Below are 21,793 nucleotides of genomic sequence, written 5' to 3' on the forward strand. Positions count from 1 at the left end.
ATAGTTGTCCTGATTTCACAGCAGAGTGAGAGTACGTAGTGCTAGATCATGCTGCTAAACCTAGTTCAATATACAAAGCAATGCCACTCAGTTCACAAAGCACTGTGGAAAGTGGAAGCCGGAAGCCAACAACAAACTGTAGGCCAAGAGAAGGCAGATTATAAAATGAAGCACAATTTCTCACGATCCTTCAGCCAAATGTCACAACACTGCTGCGAGTCAGTGAAAGCTCTGCTTATTCAGGGCCCTGCAACTAGTTTTCACAACAAAGCTGATAACCCACAGTTACTGGAAACTGCTGCAATGCTTTATAAAAATATCCATGCATCACAGTTACTGTGCTGCACTGACAATAACAACAATTGCAAAGTTATCATTTACATGCCTCTAATACGAATCAATTAACAACATGCTTTCCGCTTATAAAGATGGTGTACTCAATCAGTTCTTTTCCCATCCCAATTTCAGACACCAGAAATGGCTGTCAGCATTTTATGTTCAAAGCTGCTTCTAGGATAGGAGGAGGGAACTTTCTAAGTATTTTGTTCCAAATCTATACATATATGACATAGGTACACGAAAAAATTGTAGGAAGTGGAGATGCCATGTGACTGTAAAATGATGAGATTTATTACAAATATAGAGGAAAATGACAAGACAGTAATTAGAAGAACAAGGAGTGTCATGAAAAATGACTCATGGCCAACACAAAAGAAAAATTCAAGGAAGACAAAAAGTTTCTTGCTAGAATGTTGAATGAGCTGGTGATGAAATGGAACTGGGGCAGGACAGCTCAGATAGCATGAGGTGCTGCTGATAGACAAAAATGTCAGAGTATGTGTATATGGCAGCACACAGCATTGAGAGTGGACCTCAGGATGCAGTGAGACCAGCTGTCTAAGCAGCATTTTACATCATGGAGATACCTGTCAGTCCAGGTGGATTTGCAACATGAAGGATGAAGCTTCAGGTGTAATCTACAAGGGGTTAATCTCAGCCAGCGAGTCACTGAGGAGTGGGACGTTGCTGTGGAATCTAGTTTTGACAAATACCTTGTCAAACATAAGGAACGACAATGAAAGTAATGATGGGTGAACCAGAGAGATTAGAACTGAAATCCTGTCAGAAAGAGCAGAACTTCAAGGTGGGCAGACATGGAAGAAACAAAGTGTGTTAAAACACTAAAATAAAACAAAGAACTGAGGCTGCTGAAGACCTGAAACAAAAACAGAAAATACTGGAGAAACTGAAGAGGTGGGGCAGCATCTTTGGAGATAAAGCAGTTAAATGTTTTGAGACCAGTGACCCTCTTTCAGAACGGATTGTAGTTAGGAAGAGCTGGAAGGTGGGAAGGTATGAGCAGATAGGTGGAGATGGAGCCCAGAGTGAGAACTACTATCAGTTGTGAAGAAGGGTCATTGGTCTCAAAACATCAACTCTGCTTTTTCTCCACAGATGCTGCTCGATGTGCTCAGGTTTCTCCAGCAATTTCTGTTTTCGTTGCACATCTTCAGCATCTGCAGTTCTTCATTAGCAGGAAGTGGAACGGCAGTTTAAGGATAGAGTACTGCGTTAACTTCAGGCTGTGACAAATTATACAAAAGCCCAAAGTTTGACAGAAGAAAATAAAGATATGCACTTATATAGGAGCTTTCATAACCGCTGGATATTTCAAAGCAATTTCCAGTCAATGAAGTACTTCCGAAGTGTACAGACTTTTGTATTGGAAAGAACATGACATGACAAGCTCCCACAAACAGCAACATGTTAATGTCTGACCAGATAATCTGCTTCCTATGATTGTTGACTGATGGATTAATATTTTCCAGCACTAAGGGTAAGCCAATGACAATACAGAAGACTGACTATTCCCGCCTGACACACATACAAACATCAAAGTATAAAATTCCTGGGGTCCACCCTCTCAGTTTCCAACTACAAACTTCACGTTGGTCAATAGGGATTGAAAATAACAGCTCATTATTTCAGTGGCTTTCATCGACAGAACACAATGCTCAAAAAATTAAAAGGTAGTCAGAGCTACACCACCCCGAGACACAGTGTATAAAACCAGGCAGAGAGTGTGTTAAAACCGGTCAAAGATGTGAGGGAAAAACATTTTCATCCAGAGCGTGGAGGGAGTGTTAGGCACTAGCTGACCGGATGGATGCTAGAGACTGAAAGCCACATAACATTGAAGTAGTATTTTGATTTGCACGTGTGATACCAAGGCATACAAGGCTATGGGCAAAGTGCTACGAAATGGGATTAGAAATACTGTAGTTAGGTGCTTGTTTTTGACCAGCATGGGTGCAATGGGCCGAGGGCTTTTTTGGTGCTGAGATCTTCACAATTACATGAACTGAAATAGGACAAGTGCTGTTGAGGATGAAATGAGATCTGCTTCTTGGATCTATTTTAATGTTACCTACTTTCTCATTTCTCTGCCTGGTTTGTGAAACTGGGACAGATACAGGTTTGAGTAAAATTAGGCCATTTTGTGGGCTAATTATGTGCAACAGCAAATACAGCTCATTCTGCAATTCTATAAAGTGGCAGTGCACAATACTGGATCCAAAGGGGTTTAAAACCCGAATATGTTCACATCTATGGGAAAGACTAGATTCTCACTGCAGAATTGCAGCAACATGGGAGCATCAGCAATGCCAGCTCATGTTACAGTAGAACTCAACATCTGTTTTCCTTTCTGTCTTGGCTGCAATCCTATTTGTACAAGCCCAGATCCGGTGAACTCTTGCTAGTGTAATCCAGTTTCCTAAAAACCTACTTGGCAATGGTTACAATACACAGTGCCAAAAATGTTCAGAGTGTCAGAATAAGATTGATGTGGATACAATTCTTAAAAATTTAATTTTGGAGGTTTGAGTCAATCCAAAATAAATTCAAGCCTGGAAGGGCTTTTTTTCCCCCAAGACGAAAGTGGAATTAGAGTCAATAGAATTTTCCAAAATGGAATCGGATAAATATTTGAAGGGCAAAATTTCCAGACAATAGGGAAAAAGTTATGTAGTGCAAGCACAGAATAAAAGAATCCTGCTCAGAAATAAAGTCCATTCATGGCAATACATGATTTTCATGGTTCTCTGATGAAATATGATTGACCAAAAATATTAATGCTGTTTCTCTCTCCAGATGTTGCCTGATTTGCCAAGTGTATCCAATATGATTTTGTTTTAATTTGACTGCTAATCCAGACCCAGTGAAAGAGACAGATAGAACACAAGTGATGGCAGCCAACTAGAAACATTAAATGAAAAACAGAATACTGGAACATTTTAAGATAATTGCTTAATCCAAAAATCGCCTCAGGCATAATTTTGGGCATTAAGCAGACAGTGTAGTCAGACAGCAGCTTTCTGAACATGAGAAATGTTCAAATGAGAACATAAGCCATGAGAATTAGAAACTCATGTTGGCCTAGATTTTCATGTTGTGTTTATCAAGTGCTAGGTGGGCCAGTTCCTGCCTTCTCAGCAAATTCTCACCAATACATTCACCTCAGTGAACTTGCCAGCCGAAGGGCGAGTTTTGCAATTTCCAATTGGGTATGTGTTTGATGCAGGCCTAGAAGAGCTTGCCTGTGGAGACAAGAGTGACCCATCTTCTGCCCTATACAAGGCAAATTGTCAGTGCTGTTCAACACTGAGGCCACATCGATGTAGGTGAGACCACATGCAGAGCACTATGAACGAATTTAGTTCTTTAAATTCAGCAATGACATGATTGTATTAGACAGTTCACAGAAGCTCCACTTGAATGACTCATAGGATGAGGAAGTGGTCTTATGAGCAAAGTTTGGGCTTGAATCCATCAGGATTTAAAAGAATGAGAGGTTTATATATGGAGACATAGAAGATCTTGGGAAAGATTGACAGAATGGATGCCAAAAGGATGTTTCCTATTTTTTCGGATAAACTCGAACTAGGAGTCAGAGCTTTAAAGTAAGAGTTTCCCACTTTAGACAGAAGCTGTGGCCGTTTGGCTTGCCAAGCTGGTTCGCTAGTTCACAGACGTTTCATTACCCTGCTCGGTAACATTATTAGTGTAGCCTCCGATGAAGCGCTCTGGGACCTCAGTTTCAATACCAGGCAGGAAAACACAACAGCGTTTCACTGGAGGCTGCACTGATGATGTTACCCAGCAGGGTGATGAAACGTCTGCAATTAAATGAACTAGCCCGGCAAGCAAACCAACCACAGCATCCACAACCCAAGCTACAAATCTACTCAAGAATTTTAGACACAGATTAGGAGAGCTTTTATTTTCCGAGTGCCACTACTTGGTGGAATTTTCTTGCCCTGGAGCTGCAGCATTGAATACTGTCAGAGTCATACAGCATGGAAACAGACCCTTCGATCCAACTCATCCATGCCAAGCAAGTTTCACAAACTAAACTAGTCCCATTTGCCTACATTTGGCCTATATCCTCCTAAACCATTCCTATTAGTGTACCTGTCCAAATGTCTTTCAAGTGTTTTAACTGTACCACATCCTCTGACAGTTCAATTTACATATGAACCACTGAATAGTTACATCCTCAGGTCCCTTTTAATTTTTTCTCTTCGCACCTTAAAATTATGTCCTCTAGTTTTGAATTCCCCTACCCTAGGGAAAAGGCCTTTGCTACTCACCTTATATACGTCCTTCATGATTTTAGAAGTTTCTGTAAGGTCACCCCTCGACCGCCGATTGATGAAACTTTCAATGAACTATGTACCTGAATCCAGAGGTCTCTCCTGTTCTACAACACTTCCAGGGCCCTACCATTATCTGTCCAAGTCCTGCTCTTGTTCATCTTACCAAAATGAAACACCTCACATTTATCTAAATTAACCACTCTCACCCCTTGGCCCATTTACACAAGTGATCAGGATCCCTTTGTGATCTTAGATAACATTTCTCACCATCTACCACCAATCTTGATGTCATCCGCAAAATTACTAACTATGCCTCCTATATTCCGGCCCAGGAGTCACCTCCGGCCATGCACTTGGATCTTGTGTGGACCAGCTGGCAGAAGAATTCTGACATCTTTAACCTCTCCTAGCTACAGTCTGAAGTCCCCACCTGCTTCAAGGAGGCCATCATCATCCCAGTACCAAAGAAAACACATGAAATGTGCCTCAACGACTACTGCCCAGTGGCTCTGATCTCCATAACTATGAAGTGCTTTGAGAGGTTGGTCATGGCTCATCAACTCTAGTCTCCCTGCCTGCCTCGATCCCTTGCAATTTGCCTACCATCGCCACAGGTCCATGGCAGACACCAATGTTCCTAGTCCTGCACTCATCCCTGTAACAGCTGGATAATGAGGATAACAACATCAGGCTTCTCCTTATCGCTGACAGTTCCACCTTCAACACTACAATTCAACTAAACTAAATCTCAAAACTCCGAGGCCTACATCTCAGCTCCACCTTCTGCAACTGGATCCTCAGCTTCCTGACCCACAGTCCGCAATCAGTGAAGACAGACAACAGCACCTCGTCCATGATAATTCTTAACACCAGCGTTCCCCACGGATGTGTCGTCAGCCCCCTACTGTACTCCCTGTACACCTGTGACTGTGTGGCCAAATTTCGTCCTAGTGCCATCTACTGACGACACAAATGTTGTAGACCGGATATCAAATGATCACGAGTCAGAACACAGGAAAGAGACAGAATGCCTGGTAATGTAGTGCAAAGACAACAATCTCTCCCTCAACGTCAGCAAAAATGACAAAACCCACACGTTTATAGTTCCCCATGCTATTCCTTGCAGTTTTTCCTTAAATGAAGGCAGAACATTAGCAATTTTCTACTCTTCCAATCTCTCACCTGTGGCTGTACATGATACATATCTGCGAGAGGACCTGCAATTTTTTTCTCTAGCTCCCCAGTGTCCTAGCATACACATGATCAAGTCCCAAAGATTTATCGATGTTTATGCTTTTTAAGACCTCCAGCACCTCCTCTTCTGTAATGTGGACAGTTTCGAAGGCATCAATATTTATTCAGAGTTCCCTAGCTTCCATGTCATTCTCCACACTAAACACTGAAGCGAAATATTCATTTAGTATCTCTTGTGGCTGCTGTGGTGCCACACAGATAACCTCATTTATTTCTAAGGGACTCCATTCTCTCCTTGGTTGCTCCTTTGCCTATAATATATTTGTAGAATCTTTTTGGATTATCCTTTAGTTTATCTGTCAAGGCTCTCATATCCCCTTTCTGCCCTCTTGATTTCCTTCTTAAGAATGCCCCTACTCCCTTTATACTTTGAGATTCACTTGATCCCAATTGCCTCTACCTGACACAAACTTACTCGTATTCAGAGCTTCAAAATCTTTATTTAGCCATTCTTTGCTACTCTTAACAGCCTTACCCTTCATTAACAGGAACATAGCGCCCCTGAACTCTCGTTATCTCATTTTTGAAAGCCTCCCACTTGTCAGTCAGCCATTTACCTGGGAACAATAGAGGTGAGTTAGATTCTTCACAGACAAGGTCAAAGGCATACAGGTGGTAGATAGGAAGGAGACCAATAAATGGGGCCAAATGGAACACTCCTACTCCTAACTGTATGTTCATATAATTGTTTGCATAAATGTTCACCCAAGAGGCCTTTCGCCTGTCATCAACTATGTGATTGAGCTACCTGAAAATCAACAACTTGGAGCAGTGAATAATACGGAGAGAAGCCTTCAGATCCCCACCAGGTGTTCTCTGCTGTAAAAGCCTTAAGAAAACCAGAGATAAGTGTGGAGTAGAGGAACACAGCAGGCCAGGGAGCAGAGGAGCAGGAAAGCTGACGTCTCGGGTCAGGACCCTTCTTCAATTTTTCTGAAGAAGGGCCCCCGACCCGAAAGGTCAGCTTTCCTGCTCCTCTGATGCTGCCTGGCCTGCTGTGCTCCTCCAGCTCCACACTTATCTGACTCCAGCATCGGCAGTTCTTACTATCTCTCAAGAAAACCAGTTTACTTTTCTTTCAGCAGGCGCTTTCAACGTTCAGACGAGGCAGCACACTAAGTATTTGTACCAGAGAACCACCACATTCTCAGCCACAAGAGCTACTAAAAGGCTTAAGAAAAATCTTCAGGTGAAAGTCAGCAACATTATCAGATGCATGCTCAAAGCAGGTACTCATTAAAACCGCTGGGATGGAGGAGAACACATACAGGAGCAAGTATCCGGACTGATTGTAAAGTGACACCAGAAATCGCAGTCACCGTCTACCGAGATGACACCTCATCATAACTAGGCCTACAACTTGAAACACTGGCTTGAGTTTTGACTGGTTTGTGAATCATGGGTTGGAACATTTCCTGACTTTTCATCTGCTGCACACTACTCCAACTCAGACCCTCTCACACCCATAACGTCCAACTCAATGTATTTGCATTAAGAGGATGTAGCACAGTGAATGTGGGTTCACCCACCCAAAAACTCATGGAGTAATCTCCAAGCAATATTCCTCAATGAGCTTACAGATCATCATTCCCTTCTTTTGCTTTCAAAGGAATCATAAAATTAAAGATTTACAGCACAGAAGGCAGTCCTTCAACTCAACGTGCTCATGTTGGTATTTAAGCATCTGTCTACTCTAGTCCTAGCTCACAAGCACTTAGCCTGCAGTTATGCCTGCTGTAGCATTTCAAATATTCATGGAAATACTTCCTAAATGCTGAGATTGTTCCCACCCTTTCAGGCAGTGAGGACTCCTATTGGGTGAAAAGATTTTCTTTAAATCCCCTCTAAATCTCTTGCCACTTGCCTTAAATCTATGTCCCCTAATAACTGACCCCTCAACTTAGGAGAAAAGCCTTTCCCTATCTACTATATTTGCGCCCTTCATAATTTTCTATACCTCAATCTAGTCCTCTTTCAGCCATTTCTGCACTCAGCAAATCAACAATGCTCTAGCCAAGGCAAAATCACGGTGAATCCCCTCTGCAGAGGGCCCAAAACACAAACTGACCAGGACAGTGGAAGGCAGCAGTGGACATGGCGTGGATGTAGCCAAGATAACATGTCGATGACTGTGATTCCCACTTTCCAGTAAAGTCTAAAGCCGAACTCAATGCTGTAGCTGAAGCCAACCAGTGTCTTCAACAGGTTTATCATAATGTTTTCACTGTCATGTTCTAAGCCTATTTATAAAACCAAGACTCCCATATGTTCTGTTAATCACTGCCACGAGCATGGTAGATCTGTTAACAAAAACTGACCTAGCTCTGACTGAAAACATGAGGCTAAAAATCATAGTTGCTACAAGTCACATGATTGTAAAGCTACAAGCTCTCATTGGATAAGAGAGTTGCCCAAACAAGTAAAGACTGCTGAAATACCAGGAGTGTACAGACAGACAGACATTGGCACGGAGAAAATTTTTTCTTTAGACAGAAACAGCAGACAGGAGGAAGAATTTAAGAGCTCTCATCATAATTACTTTGTATTTTCAATTTATTAATGTTAACATACCACCATTTTGAGATTTTGAACGGTACAAAGAAGCCTGGCTGAGAACAGTGAGTGCTCAGATTTCCAAGAGGGATGTATTCCATCACACACCTTGACTTGTGCCTTGTAGATGGCAGACTGAATTTGAGGAGTCAGGAGGCGAGTTACTTGGCACAGTATTCCTAGCTTCTGACCTGCTCTTGTCGCCACTGTTTATGTGGTGAGTCAAGTGGAGTTTCTGATCAATGATAATCTCCACCCCAGTGATGTTAACAGAGGGGGATTCGGTGATGGTAACACCATTGAATGCCAAGCGGTGGTGTTAGATTGTCTCTTATTCATGGTCATAGCCTGGCACAAATGTTAGTTGTCACTTGTCAGTCCAAGCCTGGGTATTGGACATCCCCACTTGTGACCATACGACTGGGTGGTGGGGGTGGGGGTGGGAGTGGAAGAGATGTGAAAGTCATTGATGAAGCGCAGCTGAAAATGGTTGGGCCAAGGACACTACCCTGAGGAACTCTCGCAGAGAGATGATTGACCTCCAACAACCGTGACCATCTTCCTACGTGTCAGGTATGACTCCAACCACCGGAGAGTTTGCCCCATGATACCCATTGATTCCAGTTTTGCTAGGACTCCTTGATGCCACACTGTCGAATGCAGCCTTGATGGCAAGGACTGTCACTCTCACCTCACCTCTGGAATTCAACTCTTTTGTCTATGTTTGAACCAAGGCTGTAATGAGGTCAGGAGCTGAGTGGCCCTGGCGGAACCCAAACTGGGTGTCACTCAGCAGATTATTGCTGAGCAGGTGCTGCTTGATGGCACTGTCGATGACACGTTCCATCACTTTACTGATGATCGACAGTAATTGGTCGGGTTGGATTTGTCCTGCTGTTAATGTACAGGGCATACTTGTGAAATTGTTGGGTAGATGCCAGTGTTGTAAGAATATTGGAACAGCTTGGCTAGGGGACTGCCAAGTCATGGAACACAAGTCTTCAGCACTATTGCCAGAATGCTGTCAGGGCCCCTGTAGCCTTTACAGCATCTGGTGTCTCCACCATTTCTTGGCATCACGTGGACTGAATCGAATTGGCTGAAGACTGGGATCTCGAATGCTGGGGACTACTGGAGGAGGCCAAGATGAATCATCCACTCAGCACTTTTGGCTGAAGATTGCTGCGAAAGCTTCAGCCTTATGTTTTGCACTGATGTGCTGGGCTCCTCCATCATTCAAGATGGGGATATTTGTGGAGCCTCTTCTTCCAATGAGTTGTTTAATTGTCCACCACTATTCACGACTGGATGTGACAGGACTGCAGAGCTTACATCTGGTTGTGGGATCGCTTAGCAGTCTATCACTCGCTGCTTATGCTGTTTGATAGCTTCACTAGGTTGACACCTTGTTTCAGGTATGCCTGGTGCTGCTCCTGGCATGCCCTCCTGCACTCTCCATTGAGCCAGGGTTGATGCCTTGGCCTGATGGTAATGTTGAAGTCGAGAATATGCCAGGCCATGAGGTTACAGATTGTACTGGAGTGCAATTCTGCTGCTTTTGATGGCCCAGAGTCTCATAGATGCCCAGGCTTCAGTTGCTAGATCTGTGCCCAATCTGCCTCATCTCGCATGGTCATAATGCCACACAACACAATGGAGGTTGTTCTCAATGTGAAGGCGGGACTTTGTCTCCGCAAGGACTGTGTGGTTGTTACTCTTACCGATACTGTCACGGACAGATGCAACTGCAGCTGGCAGATCGGTAAGGACGAAGTCAAGTATGTTTTTCCCTCTTGTTGGTTTCCTCACCACCTGCCGCAGACCCAGTCTAGAAGCTATGTCCTTTAGGACCAGACCAGCTTGATCAGTAGTACTGCTGCTGAGTCACTCTTGGTGGTGGACATTGAAATCCCCCAACCAGATTACATTTTGGGCCCTTGCCATCCTGTGTTTCCTCCAAATGTTTTTAACATGGAGGAGTACCAATTCATCAGCTGAGGGAGGATCGTAAGTGATAATCAGCAGGAAGTCACCTTGCCCATGTTTAACCTGAAGCCATGAGGCTTCATAGGTTCCAGAGTCAATGTTGAGGACTCTCAGAGCAACTCCCTCCCGATTGTGTACCACTGTCACCCCTTTTGCTGGGTCTGTCCTGCCAGTGAGACAGGACATATCCAGGGATATTGATGGCGATCTCTGGGACATTGTCTGTAAGGTACGAATCTGTAAGTATGACCATGTCAGGCTGTTGTTGACTAGTCTGAGAGAGACAGCTCTCCCAATTTTGGCACTAGCCCCTAGATGTTAGTGAGGAAATCTTTGCAGGGTCAACAGGGCTGTTTCTGTCATTGTCTTTTCTGGTGCCTAAGTCGATGCCAGCTGATCCATCCAGTTTCATTTTTTGGAGAGTTTGTAATGATTGGTATAACTGAATGGCTTGCTAGGCCATTTCAGAGGGCAAGTGAGTCAAGCACATTGCTGTAGGTCTGGTATCACATGTCGGCCAGACGAGGTGAGGCTGGCCGATTTCCTTCCCTGAAGGACATTAGTGAGCCAGATGGGTATTGCCGACAATCAATGATTTCATGGCGATCAGTAGATTCTTAATTCCAGACTTTTTTTTTTAAAAATTGGATTTGAATCCGGGTCCCCAGAACATTAGCTGAGTTTCTGGAATACTAGTCTTGTGATAATACCACTAGGCCATTTGCCGACTCGAAGACTTTATAAAACAAGTTGGTGTGTTGCTGCTGGGTAGAGAAGAGCACCACACCTGCAAACCAAAAGCAGGAATCTTCTCTCTCCCAAAATCTGCTGCGCTGAGGGACCTACATGAATCAGAAAATTTCACTTACCCAACAACAGAAGCCATCACAGCTGCTGGATCTGACATTAAAGTGTTAATCTCTTCACTTCAGCACCAAGGAGCTCAAACAACATGGGGTCTGACAAAATACCAAAGAAACTTACTCAAACTTTTCATTTTATAAGTATGCTTGTGTCTGTTTGGTAGTTATTTTAATCTTGATATCCGTACTTTATTGTTGACAACTTTCTCTCTCTATACTAAAAGAACAATCAACTTGTAATAAACTAAAAAAAAATGGAAATTAATTCAGAAACTCAACAGGTCTTATGACTTCAGCATCCGAGAGACAGAACAAAGTTGATGTCACGTCCAATATAACCAAACGGATAGCGTCGTACAAAGATGTACAGCAGGGAAACAGTCCAGCTCGTCCATGCCAACAAGATATCTCGAATTAATCTAGTCCCAACTGCCAGCATTTGGCCTATATTGTTCTAAACCCTTCCTATTCTTCATATACCCATTGAGATGCCTTTTAAATGTTGTAATTCCACTAGTCTCCATTATCTCCTCTGGCAGCTCATGCCATACATGCACCACCCTCTGCGTGAAAATGTTGCCCCTTGGGTCTGTTAAATCTTTCCCCTCTCACCTTCAACCTATGCCTTCTAGTTTTGGACTCCGCTACCCTGGGGAAAAAGTCTTGACTATTCACCCTATCCAAGCCCCTCATGATTTTATAAAAATGTGTAAGGTCACCCCTCAGCCTCCAACACTCCAGGGAAAAATACCTCCAGTCTATTCAGACTCTCCCTATAGCTCAAATCCTCCAACCTCTGGCAACACCCTTTTAAATCTTTTCTGAACTCTTTCAGGTTGAACAACATCCTTCCTATAGCAGGGAGACCCAGGTTCTTCTGCTAGTTGAAAATTGTACATTGTATTTTATGTTATCTCTCCTCACTCTTTTCAGAGATAAATCACTTCACATTGCATTAAATCTTCTGCTGCAACACCCATTTGAAGTTTAGTTCTCTTGTACTCTACACAAGACTATGTTTATGTCAATTGTAAATTTTTAAAATGCACCCTGTATACTCTGCTCTATGTTATTCATAGATTCATAAAGTGCAGTAAAGACCCTTGCCCCATCAAGTCTGCACTGACGTAACTACTGTTAATGACGCACAAATCACAATTTCATGCATGTCCCTTCATATCTTGAATGTTATGATACTTGAAATGCTCAAACAAATATATCTTTTAAAAAAAGGTTAAGGATTCCTGCCTCTGTTATCTTCCTCGGCAGTACATTCCAGATTACCACTACCCACTGGATGAAAACGTTTTCTCCAAAACCCCTCTGAATCTCCTGCCCCTTACCCTAAAATGATGCCCGCTTGTGATTAACTGCTCAACCAAAGGAAACAGCTGCTCTTTATTCAGCCTGTCCACATCACTCAATCTTTCCACCTCAATCTTCTTTGCTGGGAAAAAAAAATCTAAGCCTATCTACTGTCTCCTTATAGCTTAATTTCTCCATCATCATAAGCAATATCCTGATGAACTTCCTCTATACCCCCTCCAAAGTGCCATCATATCCTTCCTGTAGCAAGGTGACCAGCACTGCCCATAGCAGTTGACCAATGCTCCGAACAACTCCAACATTACCTCTAGGAGATAGCAAGAACTGCAGCACCTGCAGTCAGAGTCAATATAGCATGGGGCTGGAGGAACACAGCAGGTCAGGCAGCAGGAGTGTTGACGTTTCACGTTTACACCTGATGAAGGTGTCAACTCCCTATCTCCCACTCTTGGCCCCCACCCACGCCGAACAATAGCATTGATGTTGCCCCTTCCACATTTCACTTCAGCTCTGAGCAAGAGCTGAAACATTAGTTAGCTCTCTCTCCATAGATACCATCTGACCTACGATCTCCAGCATTGGTTGTTTTCAGAACAAATTTGAACCATACCGCATTGTGGTGGCTATCACAAAATGACCCCCTACTAACACAAAGACTTGCCCAGCTTCTCTCTCCAGAGCCAGATCCAGCACTGCACCGCCCCTTGTTGGTGCATCTACGTATTGATACAAAAACTCATCTGGATACATTAAGAAATCTGCCCCCTTTAAACCTTTAACAGTATGACTATCCCAATTTATGTGGGGAAAGTTGAAATGCCCTAATAACCTGATTATTATACTTACACCCCTCTGAACTGTCGACACAATTGATCCTCTATTTCCTGCTGACTCTTTGGGGGGCCTATAATACACTCCCAGTAAATTACTGATGCCTTAACATTGCTAAGTTCTTAACCACAAAGCTTCATTTGAAGACCCTCCCAAGATACCATCTCTCCTTATTGCAGTAATTGACTCCTGAATTCATACTGCTACACCATGACCCTTCTTACACTTTCCTCTGCCTCGCCTAAAGATCCTGTGCCCTGGAAGGATGAGTTGCCAGTTCAGCCCTTCTCTCAAACATGTTTCTGTGATGGAAACAATACCATTATTCCACGTGTCAATCCACACCATTATCAGTCGTATCTATTACATTCCTAAAGTTGATAATATAAATCAAGAAAAGCCAAGGTGCAAACACTGACTCCTGCAGAACTCCAATATATAACTTCTTCCAGTCCAAAACAAGTGCACCATGAAGCACCAGTCTGCGTTTCCTGTCACTCAAGCAAGTTTTGATCCTTGCTACTACTGTTCCTTTCTTTGTACTTTGCTGAAAAATCTGCTGCATGCTTGTTATCAAATGCCCTTGGGACCTCCACGTACATTACATCAACCTTCTGTGGCCCTCATTGAAAAATACTCAGTTGGTTAAGCACAATTTTTCATCAACAAATCCAAGCTGGCTTTGTCTAATTTATCCATTAGAGAATTATTTGGGCATTGAGGACAAACCAAGGATCTGGAACTCATTCCAAGGGGTGGAAAAAGTTTACATGGAGATATTGACAGGTTAACTGAGTGGGCAAAGAAGTCTGCAAATGGAGTATAATGTGGGGAAACGTGAATTGGTTCATTTTGGAGGGGAGAACAAGGAGAATAGATCATCTAAATGGAGAAGAAACTGCAGAAAACTGCAACACAAAGGGACTTGGTAGTACGAGCGCAAGAAACACTGCAAGCTACCATACAGGTTCAGCAGGCAAGCTAATGAAACATTGCAGCATACAAAGAACTGAGCAGCATAATGACAGACCCTTCAGCCCACCATGTCTGTGCCGATCATGATATCATTCTAAACTAATCCCATCTGCTTGCACCTGGTCCATATCCCTCTATTCTCTGCCTGTTCATGCGTCTGTCCAAGTATCTCTTAAACGTTGCTATCATCTCTGCTTCTATCTGCTTCCTTTGAGCGCATTCCAGGCACCTAGTCCCCTTTGTGTGACAAACGTTCCTACCACATCTCCTTTAATTGCTTCCCTTATCACCTTAAAAACTTAGAATTTGACCTATGTGCCCAAGGAAAAAGACTCAAACTATCCATTCGATCCAAGCCTCTCATCATTTTATATACTGCTATCAGGTGACCCTCTCAGCGTAGGGAAAACAAAGTTTGTCCAACCTCTCAATATAGCAAATGCACTCCAATCCAGGCAACCTCTTTTGCACACATAAACTCTCCACATCCTTCCTACGGTATAGTGACCAGAACTGCACCCACTACTTGAAATGTGAACTGACCAAAATCTTTTACAGTTGCAACATGACTTTGCAATTTTCATACTATGCCCTGATCAATGACTGCAAACATACCATGTGCTTTTTTACCACCTTATCCATTTGTGTTGTCACTTTCAGTGAGCTACTGACTTGCATCTCAAGATCCCGCCATATGTCAATCTCCTGCTTTATAAATGTATACTTGCCAGGAAATATTATTCCTTCAGGGGCACTCAATAAAAGTCCTGGAATTATCTCCCTAATAGCATTGTGGGTGTCTCTCCACTCTAAAGAACAAAGCAGCTCAAGAAAGCAACTCCCCATCTTCTACAGGCAATTCTTTCTTCAGTACAGAAGCAGGCCTATTGCTCCAAATTGCCCATGCCACCCAGTTTCACAATTAAACAAGTCCCATTTGCCTGCATTTGATCCATATCCCTCCATACCTATCCCATCCATGCGCCTGTCTCAATGTTTCTTAAATGACAAAATTGTACACGCGCCCACCATTACCTCCGGCAGCCCACTGCAGACACTCACCACCCTCTATAAAGAAACTGCCCCCCTAGACCCTTATGCATCTTTCCACTTAAACCTATACCCTCTAGTTTTAGACTCCCTGACCATGGGGAAAATCTGTTGGTCATCTATCTTATCTATGCCTTTAATTATTTTATAGAGCTCCATAAGATCACCCTTCAGGCTCTTACACTCCAGGGATAAAAGACGCAGCCTATACAACATCCCACTATAAGTCAAACCTTCCAGCCCAGATAGCATCCCAGCAAATCTTTGCTGCACTCCTTTTAATTTAATAATATCCTTTCTATAGTAGGTGACCAGAACTGCATGCAGTATTCCAAATCTGGCCCCAACATCTTGTACAGCTGCAATAAGACGTCCACTATTCTCAACACTCTGAGCGATGAAGGCTAGCATGCCAAAAGCCTCCTTCACCACCCTACCTTCCTGTGGCTCCATCGTCAAGGAGCTACGAACCTGCATCCCTAAATCTCTTGGTTCTATAACACTCCCCAGTGTTTGTCTAAGTTCTGCCCTGGTCTGACCCATCAAAACGCAACACCTTGCATTTATCTAAATTAAACTCCATCGGCCATTCCTCAGCCCACTGGCCCAGTTGATCAAGATCTTGGTATAATATCAGATAACCTTCTTCACTGTCCTCTATACCAAGCTTACTAACCACACCTCCTAGATTCTCATCCAAGTCATTTATATGAATGACTAATAACAGCAGACTCAACACTGATCCGTGCAACTCTAACACAGGCCTCCAATCTGAAAAGCAACTCTCTACTACCATCTCTGTTTCTACTATCAAGCCAATTTTGTCTCTCATTGCCCAGCTGGATCCCGAGAGATTTAACCTTACCCAACAACATAACATATGGTACCTTGTCAAAGGCCTTGTTAAAGTCGATGTAGACATTGTCTACCACATTGCCCTCATCTACTTTCCTGGTCACTCCTTCAAACAAGTCAATCAATTTGAGAGACAATTTTCCACACACAAAGACATGCTGACTAGCTGAAAGGAGTCCTTGCCTGTCCAAGGACTGCAAATCCTGTCTCAGAATCCCCTCCAACAACTAACTCACCACATGCATTCGGCTCACTGGTCTGTAGTTCCCAGGCATTTCCCTGCAACCTTAAATAGTGGCATAACATTAGCCACCCTCCAAACGGGGAGCACTTCACCCATGGCTGTTGTCGATACAAATATCTCCACTAGGGGCCCCTGCAATTTCCTCCCTCGCCTCCCACAAAGTCCTGGGATATACTTCATCAGGTCCTGGGAATTTATCTTCCTTAATGTGTTTTTACACTTTTAACACCACCTCTTTGTGCTGGCAATTATGGATGAGCAACATATGCTGGCTCAGCCAACAACACCCACATCCCTTGAATGAATTACAAAGTGAAACGAAGGACTATGGAATGGAGTTTGTGGTCAAGTTTGTTAACCACAGCACTGACATTGCTGAATCATTTCTTACTATACGCTCGCAGTGAGAGGAGAGAAGCAGGATTAGAGATCATAGCATTTCTAGTCAATGCTGGGTAAGATAATCAGAAAGTTGCCAGCAAAACTCAGCAGGTCTGGTAGCATCAGTGGGGAGAAAGCACAGTTGACATTTCACGTCTGGTGACTCATCAGAACATCAGCATCTGAGGTGCTTTGTTTCATTTTAGTGGATAACAAGATATATGGCAAACGCATCTTAAACACACACTCAAGAGAGGAATACTAACACCAAAGGAATGGCAAAGACAGAACTGAGCTCAATGAATTCCAGAAGTGAAAACAGAATATGTCTGGGTCTGTAAACAGCAATATATTCTGTTAGTTAAGGGGTTTGCGAATACACAGCCTGCAGCAACAGGGTGCTAGATGACGAGGCTGTGAATACACAGCTGGCAAACTTTGTGAACAACAGCATTTAGCCACATTATGCTAGTTGAAGGGATTATGAATATGCAGCCTGCAGCAACCATGGACTAGTTCAGGAACCTGTGAATATACAGTTGGCAGGAATGTTGCACTTGCTGAGGGTTTTGTGAACACGCAGCCTCCAACAATATTGTGCCAAGTGAGTAGGTTGTAAAGCAGCAACACTGCGAATATGCACCCTGCAACAACATTGTATTGACGTGGCTACTGTTCGGACCTTGCCACATTTCCTGCCGAGTACTGCTGCACTAACCCATTGCTTCCAAGAAAGCTGCACGGGAGGCATTGCGAGACTGCAACAGCTGTGACTTGGCAATCAACTTTTTGCATTCAAAACAAGTTGGGCTGCTTGGTTAATAACTGTTGATACTCAATGTCTTTGGAATAATGTACATTGCCATAGTTACAGACAAAATGTTCACAAAAAGGCAGTCATCATAAATAATTTATCAACAATTACAAAGGAGCAAATTTAAACATGAGAGTTTGCTTCCCCCTCCATCCTGCAGACTGACACGTGTGAAAGATCAGCCACAGTTAAGAGCTGAGTAGCACCATGACAGCATGGTACAATTAGAAGCTTGAAACATATTTCAAGGTAATGAGTAGACGCTATGCTTTATTCACCAAAATAGTGGTTGATATGATTCAAATTTTACTTGGGTTACAAGTAACTCAAAAATTTAGAAGCTGTCATTTACTTTTACTCTCATTACTTTTAATGTGGAATATTAATACAGCTGGATTTATTCAGCATTCAGCCTGTTCATTCCTGTTCTATGAATAATTTTGCCTCCCAAAAAATCATTCAGCTGGCAGCTTGGCTAAATCTATTCCATCTTCACAAGGATTTAATGACTGTCTGGGATTATGCTGTTGGAAAAATGTCAATCTGTGCCATTAACTGAGCATGTGAAAACAATGCTGTTTCTAGTTTCTCCCCAATTCCACCAGTGAAATAAAAAGCTTCAGATAAGACTTTATTCAAGACTAGTTGAAGAGGACTTTGGCATAAATTCTAACCTTGGACTTCCAATAGCACATGTAGCCCGCTCAAAGCCAATTCTAGAAATGGAGGAGTAGAAAGCTGTGAAGAAGACAGTGCTTCCTCATTTAATGCTGCGCTGCATTCTTTATGAACAAAGATGGCCTCTGCCCAGCAACTACTCCCACAATCCTCGAGAGGAACAGGAGAGGGGGTAATGAGCAAGGGAGCTGGACAGCAAGTGGGCAGGGTGAGGAATAGCAAGCAGGAACTGTGCGGAGATTGGGTAGGATCAGTGCAGTAAGCATATTGTTGAAGTGACTCGTGAGGAGGTCAGGAGCGAGACAATAGGGAACATAACGACTTTAATAGGATATAACCACCAACTGTTTGCAGAGCATGGGCCATGTATGGAATGAGCTGTCAGAGGAAAATGGTGGAGGTAGGTACAACTACAACATTTAGAAGGCATGTGGATAGGTATACAAATATGAAGGGTTGACAGATATGAGCCAAATGCTGGCAAATGGGATGAGGTCAGGTTGGGATGTCTGGTCAACGCAGAAGAGTTAGATCAAAAGGGTCTGTTTCCATGCTGTATGACTGACATTATAACAGACTAGACTAAGCAAAACATAGGGCGGCACAGTTGTTCAATAGTTAGCACTGCTGCCTCAGTGCCAACAACTCGAGTTCAATTCCACCCTCAGGCGACTGTGTAGAGTTTGCACATTCTCCCCGTGTCTGCAAGGGTTTCCTCTGGGTAATTGTTTCCTCCCACAGTCCAAAGATGTGCAGGTTTAGGTGAATTGCCCATTGGAAATGCAGGGTTACAAGGACAGGGTAGGGGGATGTGTTTTGGTGGGATGCTCTTCGAAGGGTCAGTATGGACTCAATGGGCCGAATGGCCTACTTCCACACTGCAGGGATTCTGGACAGCCTTTGGTTGTTCTGTGTGAAACATACTGTTCTAAGGAGTTCATAAAACATCAGGCTGCGCTCATGGTGCAATATTTAATACGGCAAGTCAGACAGATTGTTATAAAACTTCTAGCGAAAGGGCAGACATGTGAGGTACTATTACAGTTACACTAACAAGCTATGACATTGCACTGTGAATGATTCCATATACAGGATAAGCACGCAACTGCCATGAGAGCTAAGATTGACTGAAACCACTTACAATTTTTCAGCGGGAGCGAGAGCCCGAGCTTTCACACGTTGTGTTGTGTCCAAATTCCTGGGCTTTTCTCAACTGAGAAGTAAACATTTTTTCTGGGAGAGAGGTTGGAATGAAGTTAATTTCAAACACATCTAGTACAAAGGAAGATAGTTATGACCCTAGCTGTGAAAAATTACTGCACATAATTTCGACACTAATCTGTTAGGAGCCTCTGTTTTTAAATGTAGGTTTGGGATAAAGTAGTAAAGATACATACATGATCCAAACTTTCCAAAGATTTGAAATAAACGCAGCTTTCCACAAAGAATGCATTAACAGCCCCTCAACGGTGATCCCAGCCTTTCGATAAGGTTTTCATTCAGAAATGATGAGCTGCTATTAAACAAGCAGGCTGCTTTGTCCTGGATGGTGTCAAGCTGTTTGAGTGTTATGGAAGCTGCACTCATCCAGACAAGTGGGGAGTATTCCATCACACTCCATTATTGATACTGAAGAATTCTTGTTCAAGTGCAATGAGACCTGCATAGGCTGGAGCTTAAAAGTGGCAAGTAACATTTGTGCTACACAAATGCCAGGCAATATTCATCTCCAACCTTAACTGGGGTCACAAGCTCAGAGACTGCAACGACCACCATAGGCTTTCAGAGGCGACCTGATAGAAGTTCACTAAAATAAGAGGCATAGATAGAATGGGCAGTCAGTCCTTTTTCCCCCCAAAGTCAGTTACTAGGGGACACAAGTTTAAAGTAAAAGGAGATCTGAAAGACAAGTTATTTTTATTTAGAAAAAAAGGGCGGTAAGTGTCAGGAATATGCTGCCAGAGGTGGTGATGGAGGCAAATACATTAGCAACAGTGAAGAGGCATCACGACAGATATGAATACGCAAGGAACAGAGGGAAACAGACCAGAGGCAAAAGGCATTTAGTTTAGAAACTTTGTGGGCGTGGTCTTGGTGGGCCAAAGGTTCCTGTGCTGTTCTTTGTTCTACTGGCCAGTTAATCTAACGTCTGTCATTGATTGAACATCTTCCCAAAGAGGTAGCCACAGGACATTGAGGAAATCATACTGCGATCAGCCAAAGCCAACAGGGTTTTGTGGAAAGGAAATCATTTTCAACAAGTTAGAATACTTTATGGATGTAACAAATAGTTGGCAAAGGGGAACCAGTAGATGTAACAGTTTGATAAGCTACCACAAACATTTCACAACACAGGTCAAAGTTTATATTGTTGGGGGTGACGTACAGTATTAACATTGATAGAGACCGGTGAACAGAGAGGAAGCAGAGTAGGGATATTTTCTGGTTCTGAAATTGTATTCATTTTCGGGTTGTCAAACAGTAACTAGTGTAGCGCCATGGAGATCAGTGTCCTCAACTATTTACAAATCTGTTTTAACAACTCAGATGCATTGTAGCTAAAATTACTGACAATACAAAGAAAAATAAGGAAGCAAGTTGAGAGGAGGATGCAGAGACCGCAAGGGGATTGGTTAAATGAGTGGCCTAACGCACCATTGTCCACTTTAACAGGAAAAACAGAAAAGCAGAATATTATTTAATTAGAGGGCAATTGCAAAACATTCAATTCGAAGTGCCCTTGTACATGAATCACAGAATGTCAGCACCCGGGTATGGCAAATGATTAAGAATGGTGGCCTTCATTCGAAGGGGTTGGAATTCTTTAAGACCGTGGAAAGGAGGAATTTCTACAGAGGATTGTCAGTCTTTGGAATTCTTTACCCCAAAAAGCAGTGGAAGCTGGGTCAGTCGAGGTGAAGTGAGAGACATTTTTGTTTGACAAGGAAGTCATGTATTATAAGGCACAGACAAGGAGCAGGAGTTAAAATCTTCTCAGATCAGCTATGATCTTATGGTCTGACAGATTACACTCAAGGTGGCCTGCTCCTACTTCTTACGGTCATAACAGCACAGCCAAACACCCCACTTGAACTCTGCGCATATACTTGCAAAATTGTTATCCAAGACTTTCCCTCTACAATACAGCCAGATCTCAAGTTTCACTGAAGCACAGGGCAAGCCAGTATCTCATTTTGGTGAAATACCATTCATTCTGTGTGACAGAATGGTGATGTTGTATTTCAGCTGCTGCTAACACGAGTTTGAGGGGTTGCTGTGGAGGCTGTAGCCTGCTGGTGTGTCAGAAACCAATTAAACTGTCCAG

General features: G+C 43.0%; 1 protein-coding gene across 6 annotated transcripts in view; it reads right to left on the minus strand.

Moving 5' to 3' along the window:
- Nucleotides 1-21,793, minus strand: part of ccdc102a (coiled-coil domain containing 102A) — a 186,031-nt gene that overhangs the window by 132,141 nt on the left and 32,097 nt on the right. For 2 of the 6 annotated variants that reach the window (XM_048605635.1, XM_048605636.1), the window contains one exon: nt 19,610-19,701. The exons of the other annotated variants lie outside the window; for them this stretch is intronic. The gene's annotated coding sequence lies outside the window, so the exon portion shown is untranslated. The remainder of the gene's footprint in view (nt 1-19,609; nt 19,702-21,793) is intronic. 6 annotated transcript variants of the gene reach the window in all.

The sequence above is a fragment of the Rhincodon typus genome, chromosome 15 (assembly GCF_021869965.1).
Source record: "Rhincodon typus isolate 14 chromosome 15, sRhiTyp1.1, whole genome shotgun sequence".
In the NCBI taxonomy this organism is placed as follows: Eukaryota; Metazoa; Chordata; class Chondrichthyes; order Orectolobiformes; family Rhincodontidae; genus Rhincodon; species Rhincodon typus.